Genomic DNA, 15,354 nt, shown 5'->3' on the forward strand with positions numbered 1-15,354 from the left:
GTTTTGATCGATGTGTTCACTAAATTCGTATACCTGCATCGTACTCGTAAGATAGATTTCCGTAACACCATTAAAGCGCTTAAACCCGCTATATTTTATTCGGAAGTCCCTGCCGGATAATAGCAGATCAGGAAAGATGTTCTAAAGGTAATGAATTTCGAGAATTCTGCGAAAGCAAACGAATTAAAGTTCACCCGACAGCGACCGATGATAGAGCCAATAGACAGGTAGAGCGTGTTATGCGTACATTGAAAATACGTTCACGACAGTAGAAACGACCGGGCGGCCGTGGCAAGACGCGATTGGGGAAATACAGCTAGCGTTGAACTGCACCACCAACCGCGTGACTAATTCGAGCCCTTTACAACTACTAATCGGTAGAACAGCGAGACCGTACGACCTATTACTACCCGACAATATCGAAGAAAAGGAAGTCGATATCCCTGATGTAAGACAGCAGGCTGTATAGAACATAGAGAGTAAAGCCCAGTACAACAAAGAAAGTTTTGATAGAAACAAAGCTAAAGTGGTTAGGTTTAACCTCGGCGATTTCGTACTACGCAAAAAATGAGAAAAGAAACCAAACCAAGCTAGAGCCAAAATTCAAGGGGTCCATTCGTAATAACCGAGATTTTGGAACGAGATAGATATATTTTAAAAACGCTAGACGGCAAACGATCGTATAAAAACAGTCACGACAGATTAAGAAAAATGCCGGACAGTCGCGTTCCCGCTGAGTTGGACGTCGGTAGTGACGGCAATAACAGTGACCACGACGACATGAGCACCTCGATCTCGGAAGATCCTTAGCACAAAGACCGTAGCACCTTACGGAGTACGTTATGAAGCTTGGTAAATGGGCAAGTGATGTGTTCACGCGCACCATGAGCTATAGAGTTATGAAGCTTGGTAAATGGGCAAGTGATGTGTTCACGCGCACCATGAGTTATAGAGTTATGAAGCTTGGTAAAGGGGCAAGTGATGTGTTCACGCGCACCATGAGCTATAGTGTTATGAAGCTCGACTAAGGGGCAAGTGATGTGTTCACGCGCACCATGAGCTATAGTGTTACGAAGTTTGGTGCGGTCGTGCGATCTAGAAAAACGAGATCCATTGGGGTGCGAAACCGAGACTGGTCCATTTCGCCGTTATGACCCGACTGATAACCCACAGGATGCAACTAGCACTTCCAATACTAATTACAACGTTACTAATTCATGTGCTCTTCTATTCCTTTTGTTGTCAAACCTCCGAACAAAATTTTGTTGTTACACCGGACCCTCAGCTTATTTAGACATTAAGTTAAATTGTAGACATGCTAATTGTACCGAACCTAATGTTAGAAAGACTCAATCTTGTAGCTGCACCCGAGGACGTGTGATAGTCAGAATGGCCGTGTCGGAGATGGAAAAACACCGGAACCTCTCCTTGGATTCTCGGGAATACCGTAATGTCGTAATTTAGATTAAACAAATGTCGCTCCGATTGTTCGAGGTTTATGATAGTGAGCTTGGGCTCGAGGCGACAACCAGTCGCCGAACGTAGCCGCGGTCAAGGGATGAACGTTTTATCTAACAAAGGCACAGAGTAACTCTATACCTCTCCTTTAAAGAAATAGCCGTAGCGACACGTGGCAGTAAATATTTCAAAGGTTTCTGTTCCGTGGCTCGCCACACGCAGATCCTATCCTTCGGGTAAGATGATCTCCAGATGTCAATATACCTCCGCAGTATGTTTAGCTAACTTGAGGACCCGCAATAAATCTTTGGGAAAAATTCATAATATATATATATATATATATATATATATATATATATATATATATATGTATGTATACGTTATTAAACCATTAAAACGCAAAGAAATAAATATATAGATTTACATTTCTACAAACCTAGAGAATTATATACGAAATCCACATTATGGAATATTCAACCAATTAACGATCCGAGAAACAATGAGAATAACAATACGCGCACATATACATATGCATATATATATTTTACATAATGGAAAATTACATTGTGAAATGTATATATATATATATACACATATTATTATATCGAACAACTACTCATCTAATATACAAAACCACCTTGTAAAAATTACATTACTGAACATTCAACTAAACCAACTGAAGATTTAGTATAATAATATATAATAATATAATAATATATATATATACATAGATATGTGAAATAGCGTTGTATATAACCGGAAACAATACAAATGTCACACGACTTCTTCAACAACTTCGACTCTTCGTTCCTGCCGACAACACCTCACACGATGACTGCGTCTTCTAGGGCCACTTACGGATTCTTTACAATTCTTCTTCTTCTTGCACTGAAATATCATATGCAGTGAATAAAACACGAAAGAAGCAGGATGAACTAAATAAAAGAAATCATAACAAGATACACACCGAGACAATCCGCATGGGAACCTCTGACAAAGTATCTATCATTAAATGCATAATAATCAAGATGCACAAACCTCATCTGGAAGTCGACACCACTCACAGCGTGCCAATGCAAGGGAGGAAAACGAATGAAATTGTATTTCGTGAAGACATTTCACCACTTTCCATAGATCAGAAACTGGAGTTACACAACTAATAACCTAATAACAAGAAGGTAATATAAAATATACACGATTTAATATATAGCAAATATGGACATATAAATCTACAAGGAGCAAAATATATCTCATATTGTCAAATAAAACCAAATTGTCAAAAGATCATCAGGACACGACGCCAACGAAGGTGCCACTGTGCCTATTTGGATGGAAAACCGCCACTTCAGCATCATCCCTCGCACATATTCACACACGCACGTCGATCACGTCATCTCGTACCATTCACATATCTTCTTCCTCTTGCGCTAAAACAAATTCACAAGTTTAAGGAAACAAACAACATGCGAAACGAGATAGAATACTAAAAACACATACTCATACAGTTCGCACAGGCGCGGACGCTTTTGTGTCCATCACTCAACATAACCTGTAATCATCAAAATCCACGTTCTCTCATGGAAACTCTAAAAACCTGCAGCATTGCGATTCCCACCGGAACGAACTGTCACGTGACTGTCATCCCATTGGGGATGTCATTATAAAAAGCGTAGCGACACAATTCAAATCGGAGTAATTGTTAGCGGGTCAGTTGAATAAAGGAATAGAAGAGAGTAATTGTTAGCGTTCGGGAGAATTTAGCGAAAAATAAAGAAGAGTCAGATTAATTGTTAGCGTTAGCGTTAGCGATTAATTGTTAGTGGTTCAGTTAGAACAATCAGAGTAATTGTGAAAAGAGAGTAACTGCCATTAGTTGGTTCAGTTAGAATATAGTCAGAGAAATTGTTAGCGTTCGGGAGAATTTAACGAAATTAAAGAAGAGTAATTCAGTTAGAATAAAGAAATAGGATAGAGCAATTGTGATTAGTTGGTTCAGGAGAATTTAGCGAAAATAAGGAGAGTAATTGTTAGTCGTTCAATTGAATTTGAGTGAGTCTGATATCAGTTCGTTCAGTTGATTTAATTAGAATTTAAGTTAGGATTAGAGAATAATTGTTCGTTCCAGTTCGAGTTTAAGAATTACGAGATTTAAATGTTATTAGTCAGTTCGAATTATAAAATAATTATTATTAGTCAGTTAGAATTAAAACAATAGTTGGCTCAAGTTTTTGTGTTAGAATTTCGAATTGTTAAACACGTCCGGACACACTGTTGTTTACACTGTTCAAATTAAATAAAGATTAAAACGAAAAATTATAGAAGTGTCGATCTTTGTAAAACCGGAATCACCCCAGCGGCCTGCCCGTTCATCAGCGGAGACCAACGTCAGGTGAGTTAACTTTAATTATTATTAATAACTAATAATTAAAATAATAAATAATATCAATGATTAGTATAATTCGTCATTAATTCCGCCTGTAATAATTATTTATAATATAATTGTTTATTCCAAACAATCCTCTCCCGTGCTAGTATTCCTGCGCATAGCAGGTTAGCCGAAACGTGGAGATTGTTGACCAGTGGCCTAAACTCCGATCAACGCTACATAATCTAACAAGAAATATCTAATTGAAACAGTCCTTAGACTGTTTCTGGTGGCAGCGACTACTACATTGTTTAAAATTTCAAAATTTGGATAGCGAAACGTAACAATATATATATATATAGATAAAAATTTTGGTGGCAGCGGTGGGATACGCTCCACGGAGGATTACAGTTGGTATAAACAATAACATACGCTGATAGGTTTAAAGTTTTTTCAATTTATTAACTGAAACATACACATAAACATATACAAAAAGAAAGGAAAGAAAAACATGGCGGTCGCACGAGACTCACTAAGCGAGGACACGATTACGTTGTTGTCGGAAAAATTGAAAGCGTGGGACGAGAATTTTCGCGTACTAACCGACATTAATGCAAGTCTAAGCAGAGTGGAAGAAGAGCTGCGTGCAAGTAGGGAATCGAGAGATACCGAAATTCCCACATCGACGCCGTTAATTCCGCGAGGAATAAGACCCATTAATGATAATTTTCAATCAATTAAACTAAAAGACGCGATCGAGTCAGTGCCAGTGTTCGACGGCCATCGACCACCGGTATTTCAATTTTTAAGGGCATGCGAACGAGCTCGAAGTATGGTGCCAAGAAGTCAAGAACCCTACCTAGTAAAATTATTGATGAACAAACTACGCGGACACGCGTTTCTCGCCGTAGAGGACGGTGTAGTATTAACCCTGAACGATTTCGGAAATAGATTAAAAAATATGTTCGGTCCGGGAAAAACAATTAACGAATACAGAGGTGAACTAGCGACGGTGTTTCAACGACGGGGGGAAGAGATCTTAGATTACATAGATCGCGTCAAAAATCTCAGGCTAGCAATAATGGACGAGGAAAGATGCGGATTTGATACCGTGTCCGCGGATGTCCAAGACACTATAGATTGGGACACGACAGAAGCCTTCGTTAAAGGACTCCCAAACGAGGTATTTATGCGGGTAAAATTAGCCGGATATCAATCCCTAGACGACGCGTTTTGCCAAGCCGTGAGAGCTACGCGAGAACTGAAACAAATAAATATCAGATCGCGATGTCAACGACTAGGAAACCCAAACAGTCTTAACTGGAACGCCTCTCGCCCTAGCAACGACAACAACAATCGCGATATCAACGGAAATAACCGCCAGGATCGAAGATTCGTGCCGCCGGCGCAAAATCGTCCGAACGTCCCTAGACAAAATTTTATAATGTGTAACTACTGTAAGAAGCCTGGGCATCTAGTAAGAGACTGCTACAAATTCAAAGCAAGGGTGGACGCTGGAATAATTGTGCCTTACGCGTCAGGGCAGTCGGGAAACGAGTCGAATCCTTCGAGGGGAGGGAGCGAACCTCGAAGGAGCAACGCCATAAACCGCTCAAGAGAACAAGCTACGACGAGAAGACCGGATCTCACGGTAGTCAACCGAACGCGACAAACGACTCCCGTAAAACCGACGAACATTCCGGTAAAACCATCATCCAGTCGTGCTCAAGAACAGTTAAGAAATCTGGAGAACCAACAATCAACGAAGAAAGAGGGTTACAAGAAAGCAAACAAGTATCACCGGGTGTTGGACTCAGATTCGGACGTCGACCTTTCCGGATGGTTTCAATAGAAATAAAAGAAACCTCAAATACTCCTACCGCGAGAATAGTCTCCCCGGATTTGAAAACGAAGGCGAATCTACTGCTAGACTCCGGATCAGAAATTAATATTATCAAGAAACCTGCCTTACCCGAGTCAGCGATCATCAACGAGCAAGAGATAATTGAAGTTCGAGGAATTACGGCAACGAGCCTGGTCACCCTAGGGCAGACAATAATACAGGTTGCGGGCCACCCCGTTACTTTCCATGTAGTTGATGATTCCCTGCTGATCAATCAAGACGGAATCTTAGGTTCCGAATTTTTTGCAAAATACAGAGCCCGTTTGGATTACGGGCAAAAACATATCAAATGGGGGGATATCTATATCCCGTTTGATACAAAAGAAAAGATAATTGTGCCGAAACGAAGTTCGGTACCCTGTATCATAAATATCGCAAATCCGGAGGAAAATGAGGGATTCATCCCCAAAATCGAACCGATTAAGGGAGTCTATTTCGGAAATGCGGTCGTGAAAAACCATAAGGGACGTGGTTATTTAAGAATAATTAATACCACCTCGAGGGATTACGAATTTACCGTACCCACAATAGTAATAAAAAAATTTACAACTCCTACTCCGCCCTCTCATACTACGTGCAACGCCGTTTCAGCATCTGAGGGAAATAGGTTCGACAAAATAATGGAATTATTGCGACTAGAGCATTTAAATGAAGAAGAAAAGAGGAACGTCGAAGCGCTAATACGGAAGAATCAAGATAGATTTCATCTCCCAGGGGAGACACTAGAAGGAACAGACGTTTTACAACACGAAATTGCTACCACAGATGAGATACCGATCAATGTTAAACAATACCGGTATCCTCCCGTACATCGGGAAGAAATAAACCGCCAGATTCAAGAACTACTAGAAACGGACGTTGTGGAATCATCGACATCTCCGTATAACTCCCCATTATGGATCGTGCCGAAGAAACCGGACTCTCAAGGTAACAAACGATGGAGAATGGTTATTGATTACAGGAAATTAAATGACAAAACAATAGGCGATGCCTATCCACTACCCAATATCACTGAAATATTGGACCAATTGGGAAGTGCGAAATACTTTTCCACGTTCGATCTAGCATCTGGGTTCCACCAAATCCGTATGTCATCGAAAGATGCCCACAAAACTGCATTCTCGACGCCATATGGTCATTTTCAGTTCAAACGAATGCCTTTCGGACTGAAAAATGCACCAGCAACGTTCCAGCGGTTGATGAATTCGATACTGTCAGGGTTGCAAGGAATAGAGCTGTTCGTTTATCTGGATGATATAGTAATTTATTCCACATCCATTCACGAACATGAGATTAAATTTAATCGACTTATGGACAGATTACGGAGAGCTAAATTGCAACTGCAACCGGACAAGTGCGAATTCTTACGGCACGAAGTAAAATATTTGGGACATGTAATCAGTGAGAATGGAGTTAAACCTGACCCAAAGAAAATCGAGGCAGTTTCAAATTTTCCACGGCCAAGGAAATCAAAAAATTTTAAACAATTTTTGGGATTAGCTGGATATTACCGAAGGTTCATACCCAATTTCTCCAAGGTTGCGAAACCATTGGCGCAATTACTAAAAAAGGACGTTGCGTTCAAGTGGACGGAAAACCAAGAAGATGCATTCAACACCTTGAAAACAGCCCTTATAACAGAACCCATTTTGCAGTACCCGGACTTCTCTCAACCATTCAATCTCACGACAGACGCATCTGGATATGCCGTGGGCGGCGTACTAAGCCAAGGACCTATCGGAAAAGACCTACCGATCGCATACGCCTCAAGATTATTGAACCCCGCCGAACAAAATTATTCCACGATAGAAAAGGAATGCCTAGCGATCGTTTACAGCGCAATGCACTTCCGACCGTATTTGTACGGGAGAAAATTCACCATTATAACCGATCATAAACCTCTGGTGTGGATGCATTCTATCAAAGATCCTACTTCAAGAATTTGGAAGTGGAAACTAAAATTGGCGGATTTCGAATTCGACATTATACACAAAGAAGGTAAGGCAAACGCGAATGCAGACGCCTTATCTAGAAACCCCCCTGAGGTTTGTTTGCCAATCAGGAAAAGAGAGGAAGATTCACCGAGTCGATATCCCGCACCCAAGAGATTTGAACTAGACACACTAACCGAAGACTCCCCCACGTTTGAAGTTAAACCACGCGAACTATCGCAACACAATAGACCAGGAAAACAAGAAAAAATTTCCATTCGAAAACACGTCACCATAGAAGAAACACCCACAAAACATTTTGACCACGCATTAGCCGAAATCGACGTAAACACAGACGAGGAAACAATCACTCAAGAGATAACCGACATCGATAAAACGAATGAAGAAGAACCCCCTATAACAATTTCCGAACCAATTCAGCAACAAGGAAAGGACGCAATGCCTGCGGTACTTTCAGAGCTAAGAATCTTGGAAACGCGAGACTCGATTACGAGAGTAAACGACCATAGAATAATATTCGTCGATATACATGGCACTCCGATAGATAAAGGGGCCTTAGAAATGAAGGAAGCAGGAAAACTGCCGTATTATAGAGATTTAATGTTGGGAAGAGTAATATTGAATCAAGATTCCGGAAAATACATCGTGTCCCTACCCGTAAAGGAAGATCGAAACTCTCCAATAACGCCAGAAAATATATCGAACTCATTGAAATCTTTACTGGATGTGGTAAAAGAAAACCAATTAACGTCCTTTAGCATCAGCAAAACAAACCTGGAAGAAATACCTTGGCGATATACAATCAGGAAACTGAAAGAAGTATTCATGGGAGAAACCATAGCTATTACCATCTGTACCGGGGAAATAATTATCCCACCGGTGGAAGCGCGAAGCAACATAATACGAGAAAAGCACGAATCACCTGTAGCAGGACATAAGGGAGTAACAAAAACTTACCAAAGAGTACGACAATACTACTATTGGAAAACCATGAAGAAAGAAATCCAGGAATACGTGAGAACATGCAAAGAATGCCAATTGAAAAAGTTAACCAGAATAAAAACAAGGCAACCCATGGTGCTCACAGACACACCAGGTAAAGCGTTCGATAAAATTAGTATGGATATCGTCGGTCCATTACCACAGACACAAAAGGGAAATAAATACATATTAACTATCCAAGACTTACTGACAAAATATTCAATCGGGATCCCGATGGCAGGAATCTCTTCGGCCGAGATAGCTGACGTTTTCGTAAAACAATTCATTTGCCGATTCGGTTCACCGAGGGCTATCCTTACTGATCAGGGAGCAAATTTTACATCCTCGCTGATGAAAAAGGTAGCAAAAAGATTTCGCATAAAAAGGTATACCACGTCAGCATACCATCCACAAAGCAACGGCTCCATCGAAAGATCTCACCACGTATTAACTGAATACCTCAATCTGTACATCGAAAATTCCAGAAACTGGGACGAATGGGTGGAATTAGCCATGTTCTCCTACAATACCTCCGTACACGAAGGAACAAAATTCTCCCCACACGAACTAGTCTTTGGACACTTAGCCAGAGAACCTACTGGCGAGATGATAACCGAGGAGAATATGGAACCAACATATGCAAAGTATCTCAGAGACCTGTTCGATAAAATCGTCACCGTTCAACAAATGGCAAGAGAAAATCTGATAAAATCCAAATTAAAGTCAAAAGAATACTATGACAGACGAATCAACCCGCAAAATTTCAAAATAGGAGATCTAGTATATCTATTAAAGGAACCCAGAAGAGGAAAATTTTCCGACCAATATTCGGGACCGCATAGAGTGTTAGAAATTTTAGAAAACCAAAACGTCATGATTGAAGTGAAAGGGATTCCGCGAACAGTGCACTTAAATAAGTTAAAATTAGCGCATAACCGAAATAAACAATAAACGAAACGTTTTCAGAAGGTAACACAGTACAGTAGTATGTAGTGCAGTGCTGCTCGTCGAATAATGCGGATAATGGAAACCTAAAAAGAAAAGGAAATTACTATGTACTTTCTAAACATTACTCAAATATAAAATGTATTAATTCAATAAAGTGATTAAAACGGTGAAAGTGAAAAGTACCTTGTGAACAATTAACTATTGTAAAAGGAAGTGTATATGCAAAGACATGCCATAAGCCCATATTCGTAAAACATAACGTATGACAGCCATCTGGAACAAATGGAAGAATTAACCTCAATTACCTTAATACAAAATATAATAGTACTAAACGATTATAACAATATCGTGGTTAAACCAAAGTAAGTGCGACACTGCTTGTCGAATAGTGCAGATAGTGGAAACCTAAAAACAAAAGAAAGATTACTATTTGCGTTCTATAAAACGTGTTAATTCAATAACATAATTAAAGGCAGTGAAAGTAAAAAGTACCTAGTCCACAACTAATCATTGTAGAAGGAAGTGTACATGCAGGAATTCCGCAGAGATAAATTATGGATCCACTCCGTAGAACATAGAATACGACTGCCAGCTGAAACGAATGCAAGAACTGGCCTCAATTGCCTTGACATATATGAAAAGAAATAATACTATTAAAACTTACAACAAGATTGCCAATTACGTCGGGTAGGTGTCTTGCGTGAGCGACGTAGCGTGTAGACTTGGAGAATAAAGACGAAGTAACTATGAACATTAATAATATAGTGTGCAAGTTCTAATCTATAATACATGAATTAGTCTCGACTTACATTACAGGATTATTATTATACCTCACATATAGAAACAGATTTGTAATGCACAATAGCGGTCGCTCACACAATGCACTACGTGCATATTGAATTAATTAACTAAATGATATGTTTATACTCACAAATATAGGATGAATAAAGGTATCTGTAGTAAGTATTTTGAATATAATGAAAACCGGATGATGCCTTACACACGGTAACGCAGCATCGAAGGAATAGGATTTGAGAAACTACAAATGGTAATAATTCAATAAACAAGTTTTAACCAATAATACATAGATTAGCTCAAAAAATTATACTATACAAATATGAAATAATAATAAATCACTAATAATAAATCACATAATTACTAAGTAACAACAGATTAATAGGGAAGATATAGAAATAGCTAATAAAATAGAAATAGGCTAGAAATTAATCAAGATAGATTAGCCGAGCATTAATAATCAAACATGATTAAAATTAGGAATTATCATATTGTGTTAAGCTATTACAGCATTACTATATTAAATTACGTATAAAGAAATAAGGTTATACTACACAGTGGTGACTGGTGACACTATGCACGCATTAGATTAAACCAATTAAACAAAAGCTACATAAATATAAACTACCTTATAATTAAACAGTGAAACGATTCTATTAGTAATTAATATTTTCGACAACGATATAATCCACACGCTATTACATTAAAATAACACACAGTATATATACACATATTACAACAAATACAAAACAATGTTAAATTAAACATACACATTACGACGAACACAAAACTAGACGTTGACACTTCACTAGAACGGAGTTGAAACTAAGTAACAAAACAATTATTACAATATCAAACAAATTTACAAAACACCACACTCTTATTTAAGACGTACACAAACATCCATTTTGGAAATCCGTCGCGAGCGTGAAGCAGTTCTCACGCATGCGCAATGAACTACATGCAATAATTATACATACTAAAATAAATACAGAATAATATTATTCCCACTTCAATTATACGTCAACTGCTAAAATAAAGTCACAAATAATTAACAAATAAATAACAAAACCGCATGAATAAAATTCACCATATACTAGAGACATTCATGAACGGCCATCTTAGATTGTCACGAATAGGGAATAGTCCTTACGCACGCGCAATGAAACACATATACATAAATAATATTAATTTTATTCGAATTACACGTCACCTACTAAAATAAAGTTAAAAACAATTAACAGATAGATAATTAATTCGATATTGGCAAAAGTCACCACATATTAGGGACATCCACCACCAATCAACGCATGTATGTAGTAACTTTAATACCTTACAAATAAATTATATTTCTAATAAAAAATAATAAAAAGACGGGTACGATAATCTAGACTTAGGCTATCGCGACCCATACGAAGACCCTCCAACACGTTTTTATGCACACAAATTCAAAGAGCGCGTTGTAGATTGTGTGAAATACAAATAACAAAACTCCAACCCGCGATATTTTGTCTGCAATGCATAAATGTCAATCTTAACACGACACAATAACCCCAAAGAAATCTTTTGATGTAAGGAATTGTAGTTCGCGCTGTTGCCCGTTAGGATGGACCAACAACCAATCGCAACTACATCTGCTACGATCAGTCAAATTTCCTTCGGAAATTTGAACACCAAGGGCGGGGGTGTCACGTCCCGCGTTCCGCACGTGACGCCACGAACCAATAACTTATGAATAATTAAACACGACCAACAATAATAAATTAACTAATAACTAACCAATCAAAATAAAAAGAATTATACGACAGACAATCAAAATGAAATAAATGAATCAATAAGAAGAAACACTACAACCAATCAGCAATGACATATAAAATACAAATAAAATGAAATAATTAAATGAACCAATAAATAAAACAAACCGCGATTCAAATGTATGAGATTTCTCTGCGAAAACACATGTATATACACACACGTGTATGCATATCTGTGTGTGTGACCCACTTCGTGAATCTGAATAATTGGTAATCTAATAAAATATAAAAGAAATAAAATATACTACATTACACCAGCATTCTAATAAAAGTGAAAATTGTATACAAGATTACTCTGCGACACACACATATATAGATATACACATGCGTACGCGTATCTTTGGGAAAAATTCATAATATATATATATATATATATATATATGTATGTATACGTTATTAAACCATTAAAACGCAAAGAAATAAATATATAGATTTACATTTCTACAAACCTAGAGAATTATATACGAAATCCACATTATGGAATATTCAACCAATTAACGATCCGAGAAACAATGAGAATAACAATACGCGCACATATACATATGCATATATATATTTTACATAATGGAAAATTACATTGTGAAATGTATATATATATATACACATATTATTATATCGAACAACTACTCATCTAATATACAAAACCACCTTGTAAAAATTACATTACTGAACATTCAACTAAACCAACTGAAGATTTAGTATAATAATATATAATAATATAATAATATATATATATACATAGATATGTGAAATAGCGTTGTATATAACCGGAAACAATACAAATGTCACACGACTTCTTCAACAACTTCGACTCTTCGTTCCTGCCGACAACACCTCACACGATGACTGCGTCTTCTAGGGCCACTTACGGATTCTTTACAATTCTTCTTCTTCTTGCACTGAAATATCATATGCAGTGAATAAAACACGAAAGAAGCAGGATGAACTAAATAAAAGAAATCATAACAAGATACACACCGAGACAATCCGCATGGGAACCTCTGACAAAGTATCTATCATTAAATGCATAATAATCAAGATGCACAAACCTCATCTGGAAGTCGACACCACTCACAGCGTGCCAATGCAAGGGAGGAAAACGAATGAAATTGTATTTCGTGAAGACATTTCACCACTTTCCATAGATCAGAAACTGGAGTTACACAACTAATAACCTAATAACAAGAAGGTAATATAAAATATACACGATTTAATATATAGCAAATATGGACATATAAATCTACAAGGAGCAAAATATATCTCATATTGTCAAATAAAACCAAATTGTCAAAAGATCATCAGGACACGACGCCAACGAAGGTGCCACTGTGCCTATTTGGATGGAAAACCGCCACTTCAGCATCATCCCTCGCACATATTCACACACGCACGTCGATCACGTCATCTCGTACCATTCACATATCTTCTTCCTCTTGCGCTAAAACAAATTCACAAGTTTAAGGAAACAAACAACATGCGAAACGAGATAGAATACTAAAAACACATACTCATACAGTTCGCACAGGCGCGGACGCTTTTGTGTCCATCACTCAACATAACCTGTAATCATCAAAATCCACGTTCTCTCATGGAAACTCTAAAAACCTGCAGCATTGCGATTCCCACCGGAACGAACTGTCACGTGACTGTCATCCCATTGGGGATGTCATTATAAAAAGCGTAGCGACACAATTCAAATCGGAGTAATTGTTAGCGGGTCAGTTGAATAAAGGAATAGAAGAGAGTAATTGTTAGCGTTCGGGAGAATTTAGCGAAAAATAAAGAAGAGTCAGATTAATTGTTAGCGTTAGCGTTAGCGATTAATTGTTAGTGGTTCAGTTAGAACAATCAGAGTAATTGTGAAAAGAGAGTAACTGCCATTAGTTGGTTCAGTTAGAATATAGTCAGAGAAATTGTTAGCGTTCGGGAGAATTTAACGAAATTAAAGAAGAGTAATTCAGTTAGAATAAAGAAATAGGATAGAGCAATTGTGATTAGTTGGTTCAGGAGAATTTAGCGAAAATAAGGAGAGTAATTGTTAGTCGTTCAATTGAATTTGAGTGAGTCTGATATCAGTTCGTTCAGTTGATTTAATTAGAATTTAAGTTAGGATTAGAGAATAATTGTTCGTTCCAGTTCGAGTTTAAGAATTACGAGATTTAAATGTTATTAGTCAGTTCGAATTATAAAATAATTATTATTAGTCAGTTAGAATTAAAACAATAGTTGGCTCAAGTTTTTGTGTTAGAATTTCGAATTGTTAAACACGTCCGGACACACTGTTGTTTACACTGTTCAAATTAAATAAAGATTAAAACGAAAAATTATAGAAGTGTCGATCTTTGTAAAACCGGAATCACCCCAGCGGCCTGCCCGTTCATCAGCGGAGACCAACGTCAGGTGAGTTAACTTTAATTATTATTAATAACTAATAATTAAAATAATAAATAATATCAATGATTAGTATAATTCGTCATTAATTCCGCCTGTAATAATTATTTATAATATAATTGTTTATTCCAAACAATCCTCTCCCGTGCTAGTATTCCTGCGCATAGCAGGTTAGCCGAAACGTGGAGATTGTTGACCAGTGGCCTAAACTCCGATCAACGCTACATAATCTAACAAGAAATATCTAATTGAAACAGTCCTTAGACTGTTTCTGGTGGCAGCGACTACTACATTGTTTAAAATTTCAAAATTTGGATAGCGAAACGTAACAGTATATAACGTTATACATCAAATAGTGATGCTATATAACGTTATACGTTATAACGTAATAGTATGAACGTTATACGTCATATAGTGATGAAATATAACGTTATAAGTGATATAATGATGCAGCATAACGTTATGCGTTATAACGTAATAGTATAAACGTTATACGTCATATAGTGATGCAATATAACGTTATGCGTTATAACGTAATAGTATAAACGTTTTAGGTCATATAGTGATGTAATATAACGTTATGCGTTATAACGTCATAGTATAAATCGTTATACGTTATAACGTAATACTCTATAACGTTATACGTTATAACCTAATAGCTCATAACCTTATACGTCATATAGGGATGCTATATGTCGTCATACGTCACATAGTGATGCAACATACCATTATACCTTGTAACGTAAT

The 15,354-nt window shown here is 37.5% G+C and overlaps 2 long non-coding RNA genes across 2 annotated transcripts; both read right to left on the reverse strand.

The window, feature by feature from the left end:
* Window positions 1-1,980: 1,980 nt before the first annotated feature.
* On the reverse strand, window positions 1,981-2,985 carry LOC126927832 (uncharacterized). Its single transcript, XR_007715961.1, has 2 exons — window positions 2,497-2,985; window positions 1,981-2,346 (listed from the first exon to the last, which is right to left on the reverse strand). It is a non-coding gene; the product is annotated as an uncharacterized LOC126927832 (long non-coding RNA).
* A 6,299-nt stretch (window positions 2,986-9,284) lies between these two features.
* On the reverse strand, window positions 9,285-13,570 carry LOC126927833 (uncharacterized). Its single transcript, XR_007715962.1, has 5 exons — window positions 13,266-13,570; window positions 12,955-13,115; window positions 10,272-10,351; window positions 9,913-10,199; window positions 9,285-9,690 (listed from the first exon to the last, which is right to left on the reverse strand). It is a non-coding gene; the product is annotated as an uncharacterized LOC126927833 (long non-coding RNA).
* Between the last annotated feature and the right edge of the window lie 1,784 nt (window positions 13,571-15,354).

Source organism: Bombus affinis, unplaced genomic scaffold (genome assembly GCF_024516045.1).
Source record: "Bombus affinis isolate iyBomAffi1 unplaced genomic scaffold, iyBomAffi1.2 ctg00000270.1, whole genome shotgun sequence".
In the NCBI taxonomy this organism is placed as follows: domain Eukaryota; kingdom Metazoa; phylum Arthropoda; class Insecta; order Hymenoptera; family Apidae; genus Bombus; species Bombus affinis.